Here is a 20781-nt window from a genome sequence, read left to right as displayed (position 1 = left end):
CACAAGAAACAAACAAGGCCACTACTTCTGCCTACATAATAACTATTGTCTTGGAGTATACAATAATTAATAATGTTCACATGGCTGCCCTAAGCATACAGAGATGGTGACCAGAGTAGATGCAGGGACTACAGAGATACAGCCTGATCCTTGCTAATTAGGACTTAAGTGTCGGCTTATGTGCTGCGCTTTTGTGCATTAATAAGCCAGGGCCTCAAAACTGCCTGCTAAGCACAGGCCAAATGTCATGCTGAGTGCAAGTAAACATTCAAGTCTAGGAGATGAGAGCAGTTTAGTGTGGGAGAAGATGACAACACCTGAAGACCACAAAACGCTGTGCAGACCAAAAGGAAGACCCATCATCTGCTCACGGTTCTGACCCAGGTGACTGCTGATGTGTTACGGAACCGTCAGCCAACAGCAGGTAGGTCAAGTTGAGCGGGTGTCCTTCATGAGGGCTGGTCCGTTCCATTTGTGTTGCCAATTGTTTCAACAGCGTCTCACGTACCCCACTGGTGAGGAAGGAATGAGCACCCTGCGTTTACTGGCACCGTTAAACACATAACATCTATTACTAAACAGATAAGCCAGACATCAGTTATTAATTATATATAGGAGGATGGTGTAAGCTCCCACAGGCCCAAACAGGGATTAACTTGGGAGTAGAGAGTGGTATAGCAGTGGTATAGCATTAAAAAGTGAGGATGTTCTTTTTTTTCTTTTTTTTTTTTTGGGGGGGGGACAGAATCTCTCTCTGTCACCCTTGCTGGAGTGCAGTGGTGTGATCTTGGCTCACTGCAATCTCCGTCTTCCGGGTTCACACCATTCTTCTGCCTCAGCCTCTCTAGAAGCTGGGACTACAGGCACCCACCACCACACACGGCTAAATTTTTGTATTTTTAGTAGAGACGGGGTTTCACCGTGTTAGCCAGGATGGTCTCGATCTCCCGACCTCATGATTCAGCGGCCTCGGCCTCCCTAAGTGTTGGGATTACAGGCGTGATCCACCCACGCGGCCGAGGATGTTCCTTTGTTCCTAGAGGAGTATGTGATTGGTTTGTCTATTGGCTGGTAGGGAACTGAATCATGTGACACTGACTGGTAAGACTGTAATACTCTAAAATACAGTATATAAACTATCATATCATAATGGTGCAATACTATCTACCACAATAAGAAAGGCATTGATGAAAAGCCCAACGCTATCATATGTGACTGAGAGATTGAATGCTTCCTCCCTCAGATTGGTTACAACATATTGTCCTATCACAGTCCTCTCTCCTTCATTCAAAGTGAATGACCCAAATAATAGACAGAAATAATAAAGAATAAAGGGCAACAAATGCAAAGAACTCAAGAGATGATACTCTATAGTAAAATCTATGTACTTAGGAATTAATACCAACTCATTATTAGCAAAAAATAAACATCTTTACATCAAGAGTAGTTTTTCCTTTAATAAAGAAAGGTGGAATGTGTATAATGAACAAGGGATAATCAAAATTTGCCAAATGAGGCTAGTAAGACAATCCCAACAATTCACAGTCATTATTCACTGGTCCGTCAATCACAGGACAATACATAAAAGCGAAACTTACCTGACCGGGTGCAGTGGCTCATGTCTGTAATCCCAGCACATTGGGAGGCCGAGGTGGGCAAATCATGAGGCCACGAGTTCAAGACCAGCCTAGCCAACATGGTGAAACCCTGTCTCTACTAAAAATACAAAGAATTAGCTGGATGTAGTGGCAGGCACCTGTAGTCCCAGCTACAACAGAGGCTGAGGCAGGAGAATCACTTAAAACCAGGAGGCGGAGGTTGCAGTGAGCCGAGATTGCACCACTACACTCCACCTCGGCAACACAGTGAGACTCCATCTCAAAAAAAGGTAATAATGAAATAAAAAAAATTAAACTTACCTACACATTAGAAAAACATTAAAATTCAACCATGAATCCAGCACATTATCAAATGAATAGACAAAAATCCTACCAATAAACTTAATATCATTATCTATGAAACTCAAGTACTACTGCCTAAAGAGCAATTACAGAACTCTCACCTCAAGGTTTCCCTGCAAAACAAGGTGAATTTTATACTCATGACTCCTTAAGAATGAGCCACTGATAAAAACAATATACTTGTAACTTGTGTAACATTTCATACATTTTTTCAAGCACTGCACCGTAATTAATTTGCATCAGGCTTTCCAAATTAGAAAAGCTTCACTTATAGAACTTCTTTCCTGTGGGAGTTTTCACATGACTTTTCAAGTAAATGTGAAAACTGAAAATATTCTTGCAGTTTCTAAACTATTAGAGTTTTAATCCTGTGTACGTTCTTGTATTAACAAGGTCCAGGGAGCTACAGTGTGCATTTTCATATGTCCTTGAGTGGGTATGAGAGAAATGAAACATTCCCACTTTCTAAAAAAAAATAAATTTTTTTTCTAAAAGAAAATAAATTTCAAGTGACTCTTATTTGTTTTGATTGCTTGTTTTTAAGTTCATGACTTGATAAGATTCCTTCAGAGGACTTTATTTCCTCTTCTCAGTACAAATTATCTTATATCTTTCCCAGGTTTTTCAAAGTGATCTTCAATATTCTGGTCTTTCCATTTGTTTCCTAAAATGCAGACCCACAAAATTATCATGAATTATTACAAACTACAGAAACATTACTAGATTTAATGTTCTTTGTGGACAGTGCCCATGCCTGATTTAGTCACCAAATCATTCCCTTGCCACATTCCAAATCACAAATAGCACTGATGATAGGGAAATACTTCTGTAATTAGGTGAAATGTGTTGTCATTCTCACCTACAGAAGCCAGGTTCCTGCAGGTTTCCTGCATCACTTCTCTGTAGAGATTCTTCTGAGAAGAATCTAGCAAAACCCATTCCTCCTGGGTAAAGTTCACAGCCACATCCTCAAAAGCCATGGAGTCCTAGAACATTCCACACATGTGGATACAAGGATGGGTGAGACTGACTGCACTGGGAATCTATACTCAATCCATAAGCTGTTTACATGATTCTAAAATTTCCAAGCATTTTTTCTATGACTTGATTGTCACAACTCTTACTCTGTTCACACATACTCCCTCCCACACAGCAGTACTAATGCTGGAATTGAACTATTCAGAAAGGCAACAGCAAAGTAGAAACACCCATCTCATTAGAGAATCCAGGGAGTAAGATGTGCTGCTAGGAGTTACCTTTTAACTTCACTTTGTGCATTTTTAGTATCTGTCATAATAAAGTCCTACCTGATGTGCATAAGGGAGTTAATATTATCAGTCCTGAGACTACTTATTCTTAAAAATGCCTGCTCACAAAGTTCCACCTTTGTTTGTAATAGTAACTTACATTTTGAAAGGGATTCCACCAACCCAAGTAATAAGAATGACTCACTGCATCTAAATGGCTTATGCAATATATTTGCCAAAAGTTTTTCTGCCGAAGGTCTATTATTTTCACTGCAGTGGTGCTTAGGGAACCAGACACCAAAACACAGTCTGAACACTAAGTGTTCAATGAGTTTCCCTGGTAGACAATATTTTACATGTGCTGTCACTTGTTAACTGGGGAGTTGAGCCCATTCAATGTGATTATACCAAGAGAAAGTAGGCTTACTAAATTTAATTGAGTAGTAAATAAAACCAATAATTGATATTTAACAATACTAATACAACAATTTTTAAAATTTCTATTGCACAATGTCAAGGCAGAAAGGAATAAGAGGAAATATGACACATGTTTTTTAAAATGACATTAATGTCACCACTTCCAGATGCTATTCCTATGAAATCACATAAATTCCCCAATCAGGTTTTTTTTAGGAAGGAAAAACTACTTTTTCATGCGTAGTAAAAATGACAAATGTCTAATGCTTTTTAGTCATCTAAAAAAAGAGTGATGACTTGTCTAACATACTTCTAAGATTTTCAAACGACAATACTCAGGACAGCACAGTATTAGCAGAGAGACGAGCAAGCAGACCAAGGGGAAGAAAAGTCTTAATGACCCAGCATTTATATGGAAAGTTGATGAATGATAGAGTAGGCACTGTAGAATAGAAAAAGAAATCACATGCACTTTAAAATATGAGGCAAACCAGGCTGGCATCTACTTGGGAAAATGCATTGCATTCTTCTCCATTCCATGATCCATAATCAACTTATTATATATTCAAATATGAAAGATAAAACCAGAACACTTTCAGAAGTCACAGGAAGATTTTTTTTTATGAAGGATTAGGCAGAATTTCTTTTATGTAAGAAAACAGTGATAAAGGAACAGACAAACTCAAACATATTAAAATTTAGGGAATAAAAAGAAAATAGAGTGGGCTGGGCATGGTGGCTCACGCCTGTAATCCCAGCACCTTGGGAGTATGAGACGGGTGATCACCTGAGGTCAGGAGGTTGAGACCAGCCTGACCAACATATCAAAACCCCGTCTTTTTGCTGTTTGTTTGTTTGTTTGTTTGTTTTTTGAGACGGAGTCTTGCATTGTCGCTTGGGCTGGGGTGCAGTGGCAAGATCTTGGCTCTCTGCAACCTCCACCTCCCGAGTTCAAGCAATTCTCTTGCCTCAGCCTCCCGAGTAGCTGGGATTACAGGTGCCTGCCACCAGGCTCAGCTAATTTTTTTGTATTTGTGGTAGAGACAGTTTTTCACCACGTTGACCAGGCTGCTCTGGAACTCCTGACCTCGTGATCCGCCCACCTTGGCCTCCCAAAGTGCTGGGATTACAGGCATGAGCCACCGTGCCAGGCCTAAAACCCCGTGTTTACTGAAAATACAAAAATTAGCTGGGTGTGGTGGTGGGTGCCTATAATCCCAGTTACTCGGGAGGCTGACACAGGAGAGTCACTTGAACCCGGGAAGCAGAGGTTGCAGTAAGCAGAGATGGCGCCACTGCACTCCAGCCGGGCTACAGAGCAAGACAGTGTCTCCAAAAAAACAAAAAACAACACGAAAAACCCCCTCAGATATCCAGATAAGAGGATACAGATGTGTCCACTGTCATAAATTCTTCACCATGCTACAAGAGGGGAACTGACATTTTGGTGAATCTTTGTAAATCATCAATTTATCTATCACACTTTTATTTCACCAGTAGCATTGACAAAGCTAAGTCCTACAATTCCATTTGAAATTACCCTTAAAAAGAACAGACCTTTAAAACTTACTACACTCACTCTGGGGAAGAAATAAATACGAATTTTTAGCAAATAAAATGCATCATTTTATCTTGCCTCTTTGGAAATAGTATATTTATCTTTCAAGCTGTACTGACAAAATGTATCTTACAGTCAATGAAAAACTGAAACTCAAATAAGAGGACAAGCCTTTTCAAGGTAACAAACTCAGGGAGAGGCAGTGCTGACTCCAACGCAGACCTTTCTACGTGTCACGGCAAGCCATTCTATCCCTCGGGACACCCATCCTGTTCAGTAAAGCACTCAGTGACCACCTAGGAGGCACTGGCACTGCTCTTTGTCCTCCTGTGTGCCTTCAGAGCATTTTCATATTCAGGTTCTTGCACATCCTCTCTGGGGTGGGTTTTCCTCATCCTTTGGGACAGTTTTTCTCTCTTCACAAGTCTGAGACAATCTAGAGAGCAGAAATCATTTCTGCCTTTTCCTCTCAATATCAGCATCCCATTGGCAGACCGTCAATGTGTCTCCGAGGAATAAAACCTCCAGCTACAGGAACAGCTTTAATGACCTAGCTTTAATGACGTTACGTTGTATGGTCCATTCATTTTAATGTCCTAAAATTTTAATAACCCTAAGGGGTCACCATTTTAGATGAAACTATACCAGGAGATTACTCTAAGGCCAAGAGCATCCAGCTTCTCCCCTGAGAGACTCTGTCCTTGGGGATGAGATGACCCCGGGGCTGATACTCACTAGACCCTCCAATAGACATGGCCACTGTGGGTATCCTGGGTCATTCCCAGACAGTTCTAAAATGCCAGGACTAGGAAAAGACAGGAGGGTGGCTGAGGACACAACACCCTGTAACGTTTTCACGGGGGGACCTCAACCTAAAGACATTTTGGTCATATGTACACTTAGGAAGGATGAAAAGAAGAGAGGCACAAAGATTTTTTTTTTAGAGTAGAGCATCAGGTGATTTATTCTCCACTTTCCTCTCATGTAAAATGTTTGGAAACAAAAAAATATTTTGGCCAAGGTGGCTCACGCCTGTATTCCCAGCGCTTTAGGAGGCTGAGGCAGGTGATCAATTAAGGTCAAGAGTTTGAAACCAACCTAGCCACAATGGCAAAACCCTGTCTCTACTAAAAATACAAAAATTAGCTGGACATGGTGGTGGGCGCTTATAAGCCCAGCTACTTGGGAGGCTGAGGCAGGATAATCGCTTAAACCTGGGAGTCAGAGGTTGCAATGAGCTAAGACTGCGTCATTGCACTCCAGCCTGGTGACAGGACGAGACTCCGTCTCAAAAAAAAAAAAATATACATATATATATAAAATATACATTTAAAATTATTACATGTAGATAGTATTTGAAGTCATGGGTATATACTGACTGTAGGTAGAAACAAGAGAAGGCAAGGAAAGTTTTTATATTTTATATTTATATATAATTATATAAAATTAATATACATAATTATAATATGTAAATATATCATATAGGCTGCGCACAGTGGCTTACACCTGTAATCCCAGCAATTTGGGAGGCTGAGGTGGGCAGATCACCTGAGGTCAGGAGTTCGAGACTAGCCTGACCAACATGGAGAAACCCCATCTCTACTAAAGATACAAAAATTAGCCAGGCGTGGTAGTGCGTGCCTGTAATCCCAGCTACTCAGGAGACTGAGGCAGGAAAATCACTTGAACCTGGGAGGTGGAGGTTGCAGTGAGCCCAGATTGTGTCATTGCACTCCAGCCTGGGCAACAAGAGTTAAACTCCATCTCAAAATAAATAAATAAATAAATAAAACAAGAAATACATCTTTATGTCTAAATATATAATTATAATACATAAATGTGTATATATACATTTATTATAAATTTATTGATATATGAAATATATTTATTTCTGAGACAGGGTCTGGCTCTGTCACCCAGGCTGGAGTGCAGTGGCACTATCATAGCTCATTGGAGCCTTGAACAGATGGCTCAAGCGATCCTCCCATCTCAGCCTCCTGAGTGGCTAGGATTGCATGCACACACCACCATGCGTAGCTAATTTTAAAATTTTTTGTAGAGACAGGGTCTTCCTTTTTTGCCTAAGCTGGTCTTGAACTCCTGGGCTCAAGTGATCTTCCTGCCTCAGGCTTCCAATGTGTTAGACGTGGGCCACTGCATCTGGTCTAATGCATTTTTTAATTTGCGAGTATATATTATTTAAAATTTGAAGTACTGAATGTATTGAACAACTAACTTGCAGAATTCCTGAACAATGGACGGTCAGCTGTCATGTCCTGGTTCAAATCGTCCCAGCAAACCAAGGCTAGAAACCTTTCAGCCAACTTCCACTTATGTCTCCCGGGGCAGGACAATGTCACTTGGCCAATCCCCACTAAGAGGGACTCTGGAAGGGCAAGAAACTATTCTGTTCTCTATAATGGAACGTGACCAGGGAGAAGGCAGTTGGGAGGGCCAGCTGGGCCCTTCAACCAGCAGCGTCCACCATCGACCAACTGCCCTACAGCTACAATGTGCTGGGCATTTGGGGCACTGTTATGAGCAAGAGTTTCCATTTTTCTTCTCATGGGACCTTCATGCTAGTGGCAAGAGACAATTTTTTTTTTTTTTTTTTTTGAGACAGAGTTTTTTTCTTGTCACTCAGGCTGGAGTGCAATGGTGTAATCTCAGCTCACTGCAATCTCTGCCTCCTGGATTCAAGCAATTCTCCTGCCTCAGCCTTCCGAGTAGCTGGGATTACAGGATTGCACCACCATGTCTAGCTAATTTTTGTATTTTTAGCAGAGATGGGGTTTCATCTTGTTGGCCAGGCTGGTTTCGAACTCCTGGCCTCAAGTAATCCACCTGCCTCGGCCCCACAAACTGCTGGGATTACAGGCGCGAGCCACCACGCCCGGCCCTACTTCACTCCTAACGCCCACCATCCGTGCTTCCAAATGTTTGCTGAATGACAAGGTGAACGAGTGAATGGGACTACGTGAGTTCAGTCAGCAGGCAATCCTATTCCTTGGACCTCAGTTTCCCTTTTTGTAAAGCAAGCCTGTCTCTCGCTCTCTGCCCTAAAAGCCTGAGTTCTGGGCTTGAGATGAGCGGGTCCTGTAGAGCAGACTCCAGGTGGACGTTGAGCTGGGTCTTCTAGGAGGCCAGGATCCGGCCAGCTCTTGGGTCCGGTCCTCCCGCGGGACCCCGCACGCCCAGTCCCAGCACCGCCCCGCCCAACCTCCCTTTGTTCCTCCAGGCCCCGCCCTCTCCGCGCAGCTGGCTCCCCATTGGCCGGGGGGCGGGTCCTGGGCGCCCGGCTCCGCTGGGGGCGGGGCGGCGGGCGGCGGGCGGCGGGCGGGGCCGTGTGCACCTGCGCGGTGTGTTTCCCGGCCGCAGCCTTGCGCCAGCTGCAGCTCCTTGATCCGAGCCGGATCCTGAGCGGGGAACACGGGCTGAAGCGGCGGCAGCGGCCCCGCCCCGGGGCTCCGTTGTTGAGGCTGCAGTGGCTCTGTCGGCTGCTCAGCTGCGCTTCAGTCGGCCCAGGCGCCGCGGCGAGGAGCGAGCGCTGCGAGGCGGCAGCCTGAGGTGAGACGGCACGACGGGCGACGGGGTCTCCGGACCGGGCGGGGGTCTCTGCCCTGGGCGTGGCGGCTCCGAGCTGGGCTCCGCAGGGTCCGAGGTCGGGATCCGGGGTCCTTGCGCCAGGGCTTTGTCTCGGCCTTGGGCGGCACTGGGGGCTTCGCGCCTGCTGCGGTACCGCGTGGGCCCGCGGGGGAGTCCCGGTCGCCCTGCGGGTGGGGCCGGTCCCTACTGCTCCCCGGCTCCCCGCGTCTTCCGCGGAGGGGACTGCATGGACCCGGGCGCTGGCTTCTGCCCGGTCCCCCGCAGCGTGGCTGGTCCCCGCGTGCGGCAGAGGGGGCCCTGCGTGGGCCCACTGGTGAGGCGGGGTCCGGGTCACCGAGAGTGGGAGACTCCGCCGCCCTCCCCGCCCTCCCTAGCAGCGAGGATGCTTCGCTAGACTCACCGAGGGGACTGCGCGGACCCTCGGACGAGGGAGTCCGTGACTCTGGGTGGGGGCTCTTTCCCGGCCCCGCATGACGGCTTCCTGTTTTGTCACCTATATAGGTGGCTGCGTGGACCCGCGCCCGTGGGTCCTGGCCGCCCTGCTAGTGGTGCTGTGCGCCGCCCCGTGGCTCGTCTGGGTCGACTCCGCCTGGGACGCGCGTGTAGTGGGGGTTCGTGCGCGGGGGGCGCGGTCGGTGGGGGCGCACTGCCCCCGCCCCATGGTTTATCCTCTCACTTGCCTGGCGGGAGGAAGCGAGAGGCGCGGGCCCGGAGCTGTCGCGCAGTGGCCGCACCGACCTCTGCCCTGGCTAGCGGGTCCCGGGGGGCGAGGGGCCCTCACCGCGCGTCCCACCGCGGGTCCCACCGCCGCACTTCCCGCTCTGGCCCCGGGCTGGGCTCTGATTGGAGGGAGCAGGGCCCTTCTGCCCGGCACTTCTTGATTTCTTCCGTTAGCAATGGGAAGAAAAAAAAATCTGGAAAGCCAGATTGAACTTTGTAGCTCTTAGCGCTTGGAGAGTGTAAGAAACTATCCCAAGAATTTGGCGGGCTGGAAAATGCGTTTCAAGCAGGAGCATCCACACCCACGGAATGAGGCCAAGGCAGTTACAGTTAGAGGTCAGACTTATGAGGGGAGAGCGAGGGTGAGGTCCGTGGTTCGGGAGACTCCGACCTCAGCTTGATGGGAAGACCTGATGCTGCCCCTCAGAGGCTGTATTTCTCAGCCACCGAGGAAAGTGGAATCATTCCTTAGTGAATGCTTTCATCAAACTTTTGAAAAACCTGTAATGTCCCAGGAAGCGAAATCGAACTGGACAGTTTTCCCCTTTTAAGAGTGTTAAACGTCCCGGAGACAAACAGCAGAAGGCTCAAGGAGTCCAAATACTCAACCTGAAGTTCTTTCTGAACAAGAGATGGTGTATAAGTAACAGGCATAGGAGACAAAACTGAACTAATCACGACAGCTGTGGCTCCTAGCCCTGTAGCGTGTCATGCAGGCCCTTTTGCCTTCTCTGCCCTCCGCTGTCCCAGACCCCAAGGCTACTGCGCACCTCCAGTCATCAGCTCCTGCCGACCCATTGCTATGAACTCTGTTTCGGTGGCTCTCTTCTCTCTGAAGTTTTGCTTGTTCTCCTGAATTCCTGGTCTTTAAGAGCTTATGATCTGCAGGGACAGATTGGCTTTGGGCAGTACATAGTTAACTGTAGCACAGCTTGAAAAATGCTGTGATAGAAGTGCGCAGTCAGTTTGTACATGCGGGTAAATGCGAGGTCCTTTTTCAATACCATGAATCCAAGTATTCATGCTATTTTAAATCTGCAATTCTTTGACTCTCCAGAGGGTTTTTAGATTAATTTTTTTTCTATTACTTCCTAGTGTTTGTAGCATAGTTCAGAGTACTTGATTAAAACTTACCAGGTCGGCCGGGCGCCTTGGCTCACGCCTGTAATCCGAGGACTTTGGGAGGTCTAGGCACGTGAATCACTTGAGGTCAGGAGTTGGAGACCAACCTGGCCAACATGGTGAAACCCTGTCTCTACTGAAAATACAAAAATTAGTTGGGCGTGGTGGTGGGCGCCTGTAATCGCAGCTCCTCAGGAGGCTGAGGCAGGAGAATAGCTTGAACCCAGGAGGCGGCGGTTGCAGTGAGTGAAATGGCTGCACTGCACTCCTGCCTGGGCCATAGAGTGAGACTTCCTCTCAAAACAAAAACAAAAACAATGTACTGGGTCTACCTCTGGCTCTGGAATTTTCCTGGAAGGCCTTCACCTCTGGGCTTCATTTTTCTCACTTTTGAGGATCGTAAACTACATAATTTCCAAGAATTTTTGCTCTACACCTTTAATTCTTTCAAGCAAATATAGCAGAGAAAAATTCTCTTCCTCGCAATGGTGTAAGGAAGTCTCTCACAGAAGGGGACACAAGGGTATGGAGAAGAATTTTTTGTTTTTTTTGGGGGGGGGTTGACGGAGTTTTGCTCTGTTGCCCAGGCTGGAGTGCAGTGGCAGGATCTAGGCTCACTGCAAGCTCCGCCTCCTGGGTTCACTCCATTCTCCTACCTCAGCCTCCCAAACAGCTGGGACTATAGGCGCCTGCCACCACGCTTGGCTAATTTTTTTTGTATTTTTAGTAGAAACAGGATTTCACTGTGCTAGGCAGGATAGTCTCCATCTCCTGACTTCGTGATCTGCCCGCCTCGGCCTTCCAGAGTGCTGGGGATTACAGGTGTGAGCCACTGCCTGTGGCCGACAGAGGATGTATTTCTGAGCTCTACATTTCAGAGTTCTTTTCTCTAGCCCTGGCCTGGGTCCCAAACAGGGAACTTAATTCACTCTATCACTGAAGTATACTCTTGCTTTGATGCCATTGGTATGTTGTCCTAGAGATTTGCTGTGGCTGCTAGGAGTGTTTCAGAGTTAAGAACTGATGCAACCTCTCTTTTGTCAGATTTTGAGTCTATAAACCATCTTGTTTCCTTTAGCGTTATCTCCCTGGAACTGGAAGGTCAGAGATGAAGTTTTCTTAGATTATAAGTCTCAGTCTTTGCTATCTACCTTCGTCTGTCTCCCATATCACCGGCTGTTTTTTTTCCCCCTGTTTTTCATTTTAATGTTTTTATTGGATAGGTGTCTATTATTGCAGGCTACCTCAAAACATTTTTGGATATTGACAGGATATCCGTATGAATAATATGTAAAAGATAACTTATTCTAGTTCTTTTGAGCAGAGGATTTGGTTTCGATATGTGGCCCTATTAAAGCTTTTGTTAAGTCCAAGTACTTTCTGAACTTCAGTTCCCTTACCTATAAAATGGAGTTAGTTGTTAGTAATACCTGTTCTGCCTAACTCAGGAGATTGTTTTGAGGATCAAATGAAATTATGAATGGAATGGAATTTTGTAAATTTTAAATGAAATATTGTATTACCTAAGATTTTTTTTTTAAACGCCATATTAAGAATGGAATGAATCTGGGTTTTCTTTTGAAATCCCAAATGTTTAATGTATTGAGAAGTTTTAATGTGTCTGTTGGGGAGCTTCATTAGGATTGTTTTCTATCTTTAATTGGCCAGTATTTTTTTATATGTTAGCATTTTGGGGGAACATCAAAATTTGTGTTTCAGTTATCATTAGTATTTTACAAAGTTATTGAATGTGCATGATTTAGTCTTTAACAATCTCTTCAATTATTTACATTCCCATATAAAAAATGCAGTAATGAACGTCCATGTAAATAACATTCCCATGGTTCAATGAAGCATCATTTCTTGACATCTCAGTTTCTAAGTGCCCTCTGTTGAGGTTGGGAAAGCTAAAGGGCAGTCAGAGGTCAAGATCAGCAAAGCGTCACCTTTGACATTTGAAATCCAGCAGCAGGTATCACAGTGAACCCCATTCCAGCATCCAGGAAGTTTCTCTGTCCTGCCTCTCCTCCAGCCACCTCAGAATCTGTGTCTGCGGTGTTGGTCCTGCTTTCCTCTCTCTCCTCTGCCTTTTCTTTCTCTTCACCAACTTCTACCGAGTGCCTCTGATGTCTCAGACAGTGGCAGTGGGATTACAAAGGCTAATAAACTCAGCCCTGGTTCTCAAAGAATTGATGTTTTCTGTGCAGATATTAAGTGACACTGTCATATATAGTGTTGACAAACATTGATACAGATTTCCTGTGAAGTGCAGAAGCACCATCCTAGAAGCAGAGATGCAGAGGCAGCACTGGTGACTCACACATGGAGAGCTGGAGTTCTTGGTCTAGTGGGATCAACTGACTTGGACATCATTTCAGTGCAGCGGAGTGAGTGCTGGGACGGGCTCCCTCGGGGCATCTGGGGCTGGGTTTGTCTGGTGTTTAGTCTCCTGCCTGGTACTTAGAGTTTATCAGTAAGATGAGCATTGGGAGGCTTCTAAGTGAAAAGAAAGGCAATCACTTACCTGAAACCTACAATTTGTAGGTGTTCTGGGCCATTTATAATTCACTGAATCTGTTTTGTCAGAACAAGTCTATCATCTATTGTTTTGGATGGAGTGTGGCCAGCCCTGCTTTGCAATGTAAGGAAATCAGGAAACGCTTGTAAGGTGTCAACACCGTGCCAGACACTCTTCTAGGGGTTTCCACGTAAATCACTGTATTCATTTCTGTTGCTGCTTTACCACATTTCCACAAATTTCATGGCTTAAAACAATTGAAATTGTATCATCTCACAGTTCTGTGGGGCAGAAGTCTGACGTGGGTGTCACTGGGCAAAAATCAGCATGTGGGCTGGGCTGCATTCCTCACTGGAGAATTGTTTCCAAGCGCTTTTGGCCAAATATAGTTCCTTGTGGTTGCAGGACTGAGGTGTCTGTTCCCTTGCTGGCCATCTGTTGGGGGCTGCCCTCAGCTCCCTCTATCTGGTGTTTGCACGTGGTCCCATCAGCTCAGGACTAGCTAACCCAGGGACCTGGTCAGGCTCTCCAATTCCCCTGTGTGCATTTCTCTTCTTCCACTCGGAGAAAGTTCTATGCCTTGTTTTAAAATATTTTTTTGAGATGCAGTCTCGCACTGTTGCCCAGGCTGGAGTGCAGTGGCGTGTTCTCAGCTCACTGCAATCTCTACCTCCCAGGTTCAGGTGATTCTCTTGCTTCGGCCTCCTGAGTAGCTGGGACTACAGTTGCCCGTGATGACACCCGACTAATTTTTGTATTTTTAGTAGAGATGGGATTCACCATTTTAGCCAGGATGGTCTCCATCTCTTGATCTCGTGATCCGCCTGCCTTAGCCTTCCAAAGTGTGGAGATTACAGGTGTGAGCCACCACACCTGGCCAGATCTAGGCTCTTAGAGGCTCATGGGATTAGATTGGACCTCCCTGGATAGCCCAGGATACTCTTCCTAAGGCCTGTGGCAAAGCCCTTTTGCTGCATAACATAGTCACAGGTCTTGGGGGTTGGACTCTCCCACCACAGTTACCGATCCACTTACTACAGCAGCCTGGGAGGTGCTTTTCATTACCTCTCGTTAACAGATACCAATTTTTTTTTTTTTTTTTTTTTTTGCAAATTGGCAGGAACATGAAGATCCTTCTTTTTTTTTTTTTTTTTTTTTTTTTTTTTTTTGAGACGGAGTCTCATTCTCTTGACTGGGCTGGAGTGCAGTGGTGCAATCTTGGCTCACCACAACTTCCACCCCCCGGGTTCAAGCAGTTCTCCTGCCTCAGCCTCCTGAGTAGCTGGGACTACAGGCACATGCCACCAAGCCCGGCTAATTTTTGTATTTTTAGTAGAGATGAGGTTTCACTCTGTTGACCAGGCTGGTCACAAACTCCTTACATTGTGATCCGCCCGCCTTGGCCTCCAAAAGTGCTGGGATTACAGACATGAGCCACCGCGCCCAGCCATGAAGATCCTTCTTAAATGAAAAAACCGTTCCTCTGACTTGATGTGAGGCTGTTGGTGAGACTGATAGCAGTGGAGACAGGTCCATCAGAAACGGAGCTAAACTTTGTGTTCTGGAGTATTTTGATGGCCTGCCCTGATTATGTAAGTTTTGCTAAGAAGTCATTAGAGTAATTCCTCTACTGGAAGAAACACCATATGGGGAATTTGGGACCTTGCCTTTTCAAGTTTTACCCAAAGGACTCTTCATGGGTGAAAAGTACATGAATCCAGGTCCATTTCTAGAATGGAAACAGCTGCATCAACCCAACAGCGATTCACATTCCTGAGTTTGAGAGAATCCGATTGTCTCAGGCTGAAGCCAAAAGCCCAATATACAATGTTTGCACTTTATTCATAGTTAGGAATTAGGTGCATCCTGTGGTCAAGAAAACAACTGATGGTGGTCACCAAGTAGTTTAAAGCCAAGCAGGACCTCGTTTTATCATGTGGGTGTTTTGATTTTCTTAACGAAGTTTTTATTTTCCTGTGCAATAAATGACAAACTCTGACTTGAAATACATTTCCTTTAATAATCCAGAATGTAGGGTCGGGCGCAGTGGCTCATGCCTGTAATCCCAGAGTTTGGGAGGCCGAAGAGGGCAGATCATGAGGTCACTAGATTGAGACCATCCTGGCTATGGAGTGGTGGCTCGCACCTGTAATCCCAGCACTTAGGAATGCTGAGGCAGTAGGATCCACTGAGGTCAGGAGTTTAAGACCACCAACATAGTGAGACCTCCACCTCTACCAAAAAAAAAAAAAAAATGCTGGGCATGGTGGTGCACAGCTGTGGTTCTAGCTGCTGGGGTGGGGGGGGGTGTTGATCACCTGATCCCACTAATTTGAGGCTGTAGTCAGTTAGAATTACACCACGGCATTCCAGCCCGGGCAACAGAGCAAGACCCTCTCTCAAACAAAAACAAAAACAAAAAACCATATTACTTAATATACTATTGTTGTTGGTCAAGTATCAGATTTTGTTTAAAAACTAAATACTCTTTTTTTTTTTTTTTTTTTTTTGAGACGGAGTCTCGCTCTGTCACCCAGGCTGGAGTGCAGTGGCATGGTCTTAGCTCACTGCAAGCTCCGCCTCCCGGGTTCACACCATTCTCCTGCCTCAACCTCCTGAGTAGCCGGGACTACAGGCACCCACCACCACGCCCGGCTAATATTTTGTATTTTTAGTAGAGATGGGGTTTCACCCTGTTAGCCAGGATGGTCTTGATCTCCTGACCTCGTGATCTGCCCACCTTGGCTTCCCAAAGTGCTGGGATTATAGGTAAATACTCATTTTTAGCCAAGTTGTACAGGCATATAGCTCTAAGAGTCAGTAATTAACAAGGCTTACAATAAAACCCAGCAATCCCCTACCTTACCCTTCTCTACTCTGATCCCTGCTCCTTGGAGGTTACTGTGTTTATGTTTTAGCTCATTCTAGATTGTGTGAAAGACAGGGAGATGTCCTACTGTGGAAGACAAGGATTCAGGCTGCTTACTTTCCCCGCTTCTCCTGCTGCCCATGTTTTTCTCCCCCATCCTCTCAGTATAATTATTGTGATAGTGAGGCCAGGCACGGTGGCTCATGACTTATCCCAGAATTTTGGGAGGCCGAGGCGGGCAGATCACTTGAGGCCAGGAGTTGAAGGCCAGCCTGGCCAACACAGAGAAACCCCGTCTCTACTAAAAAATACAAAAATTAGTCAGTTGTAGTGTCCCACACCTGTAGTCCCAGCTACTCAGGAGGGTGAGGCACAAGAATTGCTTGAACCTGAGAGGTGGAGGTTGCAGTGTGCTGAGATCGCACGATAAGGTGAGATCGCACCACTGCACTCCAACCTGGGCAACAGAGGTAGACTGTCTCAAAAAAAAAGTATTGTGATAGTGGGATACATAGTACAATATTGTGTATATTTAGTATTCTTCCTGATTTTGGCCCAGAGCTTTAAAACTCTTGTAATTTCCTGAGTGATAGGAGCATCATTGGTTATAATATTTGGTCTTAGGTTTCAATACCTGATACAAGAGCTTCTAAGGCTTTTGGAATCTCTGGGGTGATAGGAGTGTCTTTTGTATGATAATGAGATGACAGATGGCTTTGGGCACCTGGAAAGATTCAGGATTAGGGTTGGTTGCCAGAAAGATGAGTCATGATTAAAGAGTTGGACATATCAGCCCCACCCCTACCTCTGGGAGGGGAGATGAGACAGGCTGGAAATTGAGCTACTCACGGTGGCCAATGACTTAATCATGTCTATGTTATGAAAACTCCATAAAACCCTATAAATACTGGGTTTGGAAAGCTTCTGGGTTGGTGAACTCATTTGGTGCTGGGGAGGTGGCACTTCCAGCAATGGCATGGGAGCCCCGACCTCTCTGCCCCGTGGTGTGCCCTGTGCATCTCTTGCATTTGGCTGTTCCTGTGTTCTCTTTGTAATAAACCAGTAAGAGTAAGTGCCAAGCACTTTGCGTCTGTCACCTCTCTTACTTTTTCAGCAACACTGTGTGGCAGATAATGTCCTCATTTTGCCGGTGACAAAATGAGACTGATGCATTGAATAACTTGCTCAAGGTCACATAATAAGTGGAATTCAAGCTCTGACTCTGAAGCCTGTGCTTTTAACTGGCATGCTGCATACGCGGCCTCTTTTTTTTTTAGGAATTTTGGTGTCTCTAGGGCCTGACACCAAGTTGACCGTTGTGGCCTAGAGCTGTTATAACGGAGCTTTTAGCGGCCCTGCTGAGAACAGAGCCAGCACCTCCAGATTGGCAGGGCAGGGGCTGTTCCTGCTGGGAGCTGCAGGTCACTCCCTGTAGCCCTTGGCTGATCTTGCTCATCCACTCCCTCCCTCATTCAGTAGTTCCTGAGTGCCGCCTCTGTGTGGAGGAGAAGGAGGCAGCCTTCCAGCCCAGGTGGGGCCTGCAGGTACACACAGGGAGAGGCAGCTGTGCACTGAGCTGGCTGTAGGCTGGGACAGTGTGGCTCCAGAGGTGGCGATAGAATGCTCTGGGACTGCAGAGGGAACACATGCTTGTGAAAGGGAGGAAGGGACAGGCACCGCAGAGGAGGTGTACTTGAGTTGGACTTTGAGGGAGGAGTTGGATTTCCTCCGTGGAACCGAGCAGCTGAGGCTTTCTCAGCAGCTGAAGATTACAGCCAGCCAGCCTCAAACGTTCAGCTTTTCCTGAATTCCCTTTTTTAAGAGAGTGCAGTAAGTTTTCAACAGAGATAAAGCGGTCACCTCCATGTCATTCATGTTCTGCGAATCCTGTGTGTAGTTTTCGATGCTTAGCAGATGGGAGCAACCTGGGCCATAAGAGAAGAGCCCGTGTGTCCACTTGTTTGGACATCAGTCAGGTGTGGCACAGGGCAGTGATCACTGCCTTCCCCTGAGGAACTCAGTTGTACTTTTATGTGGAGAGGACAAAGAAAGCTGTTGTACAGGGGGCAGGAGACATTTCACCTGCAAAGCAAGGCACAAAATACATAGTCTGTGCCCTGCATGAGAAACCTAGCAGAACTGTGTGCTGATTCCCACCCCTGCCTCCCCTCCTGAGAGCGAACCGTCCATTGTACCATGGCGGAGGGCATTTCTGAAGCCTCTGCAATCGGAGTGATCTGTTACTTGCCCATTGAGCGTTAGGGGCAGCAACCAGGTGGTGTGGCTGAAACACAGGCCTTGGCCAGACGTGGTTGGTCGTGTTGGTTCTGCCACTGATTGTGAATTACAAAACCTTGGAGAAGTCATTGTCTTTGTCTGTGCCTCTCATGTAAGATGGGGAACACTGTGGCCATTGCAGAAAAGCAGATAGGTGGAGTGAGTATGAAGTGCTTTGTGTGTGTGTCATACGGTGAATGAAATGGCACTGATTGACATTATTGATAGTAATAGTAGGTTTAATTCAGGAATAAAACTGGTAAAGTAGGCCAGGTGTGGTGACTCACGCGTGTAATCCCAGCACTTTGGGAGGCCAAGGCGGGCGGATCATGAGGTCAGGAGTTTGAGACCAGCCTGGCCAATATGGTGAAACCCCAACTTTACTAAAAATACAAAAATTAGCTGGGTGTGGTGGTAGTCCTGGGTGCGCCTGTAGTCCCAGCTACTTGGGAGGCTGAAGCAGGAGAATCGTTTGAACCTGGGAGGTAGAGGTTGCTGTGAGCTGAGATGGCATCACTGCACTCCAGTGTGGTCTACAGAGTGAAACTCTGTCTCAAAAAAAAAAAAAAAAAAAAAAAAAAAAACCTGGTAAAGTGTTTTACCCAGCCTAGTTACGTGTGGTAGAGCCGAATGAAAGCTTAGAAAAAGATGACTTGAGAACTAGCCCAGCAGAGGAATCAGGCGGGACGTGTTGTTACTGAGTAAGTGAAATTTGCACCTGCTTTCTCCCAGGCCTCGCTGAGTTGTGTACAACAGAGAGCTCAGGTGTTGGGGGCAGTGGACCGGTTGAAGAATGCATTGCTATTATGTGAGGAACACTGGGCTTTGAAAAAGCAGAACTGGATCCACGTTCTTGCCTAGTAACTCTAACTATCATCTAGTTTGTAAAAGGGAACGCAGTTCACTGAAAACTTCTTATGACAGTGGGGAAAGGATTGGGGCGTCTGCATTGGTGTGTGTAATATAGGTCATATGAAAGAGGATTTAGGCTGGAGGGAGACTTTTCATCTCTATAACTTTACTTTCACAGGACAATTCCATCATGATTTGAAGATTTTTGGGTCAAAACTACATTGTTCTGCTATGCGTTTTGGGGCAAATTTATACATACAATTTGCTTAAATATTTCAGATGTTACAAGTATATACGTGTGGGGTAAAAAGCTGAAATTTGTATTCCCCATTCTCTAGAAGTAACCATTGTGAATAGTTAAGTCTGTATTCCAGCTATTTTGTGTATTATAAATACGCTGTGAATATATGAGTGTATATATACATATATGTTACAGAAACACATTTTTAGAGATGGAATATTGTTGTGTTGCCCATGCTAGTCTCAAACTCCTGGGCTCAAGTGACCCTCTTGCCTCAGCTTCCCAAAGTTTTGGAATTACAGGCGTGAGCCACTGAGCCTGGCCTGCATGAGTATATTTACTAATTGCTAAGTTACTCTGTTCATTACGTGTTTATTGAACTCCCCCATGTGCCAAGCATTGTTCTGAATACCTTATATGCACGAATTCAATTAATTTTTAGAGCAGCTCTATTATTGTGGCCCCTTTACAGTGAGGAAACGGAACCACAGAGAGGCTGGGGACGTTGTCTAACATCACACAGCCAGTGCTGTTGGAATTGAGGTTGGAACCCAGACAGCTGGCTTCAGATCTCTTAGCTGTTATCATAGATGGCACACCCAAACCTTAAGGCCGCCTCCCAAGCCTTGCGTGAGCTCTGCCTGAGCTCTGCGAGAGCCATATATGTGAGGCTTCTTTCCTCTTTAAGAACACAAGTCTTGGAATTGTCCCAGACCCTGGTAGGACCTCTTGAGGACCAAAAAACAGGGATTCTTCAAGCCTGCCCCAAGGCCAGATCTCTAATTTAGCTACTTGGAAGGCAGACGTGGAAGAGAGTAATTTTGCCAGAACAGAAAGTCAGGATGGCTGGGCTGACTCGGCCAGATGCGGTGGCTCATGCCTGTAATCCCAGTACTTTGGGAGGCCGAGGCAGGTGGATCACCTGAGGTCGGGAGTTCGAGAGCAGCCTGGCCAACAAGTAGAAACTCCGTCTCTATTAAAAATATAAAAATTAGCTGGGCGTGGTGGTGGGTGCCTGTAATCTCAAGTACTTGGGAGGCTGAGGCAGGAGAATTGTTTGAACCTGGGAGGCAGAGGTGGCAGTGAGCTAAGATTGCACTATTGCACTCCAGCTTGGGTGACAGAGTGAGACTCCGTCTCAAAAAAAAAAAAAAAAAAAAAAAGGGAAGGGGAATGGCTGGGCTGACTCATCCTAGGGAAGAGACCCTACAGCAGCCGTAGGACCTTGGCCGCTTGGGTGGAAAAGAAGGAAGGAAAAGCTTCACCCAGGGCGGTGACCTGGACTGCAGAAACCACACTACACAGTCCACGTCCTGGAGCCTGGCCACCCCGTTTGCTTCTCTTCTCCTTGGGTAGAGGGTGTGGGGAGCTTTCTACCCTGGAGGCTGAGCAT

General features: G+C 46.1%; 1 protein-coding gene across 1 annotated transcript in view; it reads left to right on the top strand.

Annotated features, from left to right (window-relative positions):
* The first annotated feature begins 12567 nt into the window (after positions 1–12567).
* The window catches only part of LOC139361103 (SH3 domain and tetratricopeptide repeat-containing protein 1-like), a 38619-nt gene continuing 30405 nt past the window's right edge, over positions 12568–20781 (top strand). Inside the window, exons 1-2 of the transcript XR_011618653.1 lie at positions 12568–12603; positions 12904–13018. The gene's annotated coding sequence lies outside the window, so the exon portion shown is untranslated. The remainder of the gene's footprint in view (positions 12604–12903; positions 13019–20781) is intronic.

This window comes from Macaca nemestrina, assembly GCF_043159975.1.
Source record: "Macaca nemestrina isolate mMacNem1 chromosome 8 unlocalized genomic scaffold, mMacNem.hap1 SUPER_8_unloc_3, whole genome shotgun sequence".
NCBI classification, from domain to species: domain Eukaryota; kingdom Metazoa; phylum Chordata; class Mammalia; order Primates; family Cercopithecidae; genus Macaca; species Macaca nemestrina.
This window is presented reverse-complemented; position numbering and strand designations above follow the sequence as displayed.